Source organism: Sinocyclocheilus anshuiensis, unplaced genomic scaffold, assembly GCF_001515605.1.
Source record: "Sinocyclocheilus anshuiensis isolate Anshui unplaced genomic scaffold, SAMN03320099.WGS_v1.1 scaffold1848, whole genome shotgun sequence".
NCBI lineage: Eukaryota > Metazoa > Chordata > Actinopteri > Cypriniformes > Cyprinidae > Sinocyclocheilus > Sinocyclocheilus anshuiensis.
Window position 1 is genome coordinate 128,564 of NW_015558631.1, and position 2,292 is coordinate 130,855.

At 37.5% G+C, this 2,292-nt stretch overlaps 1 long non-coding RNA gene across 1 annotated transcript; it reads right to left on the minus strand.

Annotated features, from left to right (window-relative positions):
- Nucleotides 1-988: 988 nt before the first annotated feature.
- Nucleotides 989-1,417, minus strand: LOC107680812 (uncharacterized). The gene is made up of 2 exons (XR_001633187.1): nucleotides 1,372-1,417; nucleotides 989-1,093 (listed from the first exon to the last, which is right to left on the minus strand). It is a non-coding gene; the product is annotated as an uncharacterized LOC107680812 (long non-coding RNA).
- Nucleotides 1,418-2,292: the final 875 nt, after the last annotated feature.

Genomic DNA, 2,292 nt, shown 5'->3' on the forward strand with positions numbered 1-2,292 from the left:
CACGTGCCAAACACCATCTAAGCTGCCAGGGCATCATCGTCATCCTCCCATCACCATCCCTTCGCCACATCCTGCCATCATCCCGCACTTTTGCCTCTCACCATCCCTACGCCATCTCCTTGTCCACCTCCAAAACCCACTCCATCCCTCCCTATTCTGTTGCTTTAACTTTATCATCTTCAGTCTTTGCACACACACAGTTAATCACTTATGCATTTAAATTAACATTATTTTATATTTTATTTAATTATTTTGCAGCATTATTAAATATAGCATTATTTATTATGCCGTGTTTACAAACTCAATCGATTTTAAAACACTGCAAAAAGAGCAAAGAGCAAACAACAGAACAAACACAGCTTTGACAAAGATTAATCCATATTAATTTATACAGTGAACACACTCCAGAAGAACTGGAGAAACTGAAGTGGAGTTTCAACATCTGGAAAAGATCCGGGCAGCAATGAAAAAAAAAACCCTCTCCAAAACAACATTTCCTCACTAAAGCTCTCATCTTTGACAAAGTCCATCATTTATTTTAATTATTATTGAATTCATTACTGAACAATGGCTTGTTAGATACAGAGAGAGCATGAGCTAATTGAATAGAATATATAGTAACGTTACAATAAGATTTATTTTGAAAATTCCAAATTGATAGTAAAGCTTAAGAATACAAAAAATAAGTACAAATAGCTCAGATGTGCAATCCAGCATTAAAACCTAAACAGTACAAACAGAAAACATAATGTAATAAAACGGTGGGGGTGAATTTATTATTCCACGTACATTTGAGGTTAATGTTTGTACTGGGCTACTTTTTAGTTACAGCAGCTATCACTGTGTTGTTATTAAGTCAGTTGTGCCAGACAATTTTGGAGGCAGAGACATATTGTGGGGGGCACTAATAGGGAAAAACTTAAACTTCTGGAATAAAGAGTTTTAAAAGGTTAGTGATGGAAAACTTGCAGGTCAATGGGCTTCAATGTTTAAGGTTGGTAAACACTTGTACACGGACGCATATAATACTACCCGCCTGACATTGGCATGTGTTATTCAGGTGTCAAAGTTGTGCAGAGTTGAAGGAAGAAACCTCAAAGACATTAGTCCGTGTACATATGAGGTTAATGTGTGTACTGGGCTACTTTGTAGTTACAGCAGCTATCACTGTGTTGTTATGAAGTCAGTTGTGCTAGACAATTTTGGAGGCAGAGACTGTGGGAGGCACTAATAGGGAAAAACTTAAACTGTTGGAATAAAGAATTTTAAAGGGTTAGTGATGGACATCAGTGTTGCAGGTCAATGAGCACCCGCCTGACATTGGCATGTGTTATTCAGGTGTCAAAGTTGTGCAGAGTTGAAGGAAGAAACCTCAAAGACAGTGCCAGAAGGATGCTGGACAGGTAAAGCCTACAAAACATGCAACATTAATCAACAACGCAAATCAGAAATTTAAAAAAATAATTCCTTTACTGGTCATTTTGAAATGTCAAACTTTGTCCGCAATTGTTAACCACCTCAATCTGTATTATATTTTAGGGTTTTAAAAACATTCCCTCATGTCCAAATTCAACATGACGGGGGGGGGTGGTCCGCTGCAGAAAGAGGCATTTGAAAAGACTGCACTGTTCTCGGTCATCAGAGGCATGTGTATAAACACACAACATTTACCAGAGATGGCATCCAAGCAAAAGAGAATGACTCCCTGTCACAATTAGTGTCATTAAAGTAAAATAATTATGTCAAGCTTTTCTTGTGCTTTTTTTCTTCTTTCTTCTTTGGCAGATACTGTGATGACAAGCTTCCCGGCAGCAAGAGAGTTGGACTTGAGGAATGCAGTTGGGAGGCATTTTAAACAAGAAATAAAACCAATAATTAATAATTTCCTTTAAGTTCACTGTTGGTTGATCATTTAGTATTGTCTTAAGTTGTCCAAGTTTTTACAAATTTTATTTTTCTTAATAAAAGCTGTATGTATGGATTGCCATTTTGTTGTCTACTAGACGTATATATGTAGTCGTTTAATAGCGGTCTAATTGATGACTAGTCTATAAATGGGCTGTGATTAGACGTCTATTAGATTTTAACTGACAGCCCAAATTTAGCCTAGACATCTCTAGAGGCTATATTTAGATGTCTAATAGACGTCTTTTAAATGCAAAATTGCTTGCTGGGGCGTAGCAGAAATGGCGAGGAGGTGTGTTTTAGGTTGTGGTTCTCCCGAAACCCTTTTCCCAATCCCCAAAATACCTTGGTTTCGGTCACGATGGCGCGATTTTTTTGCATTCCCTC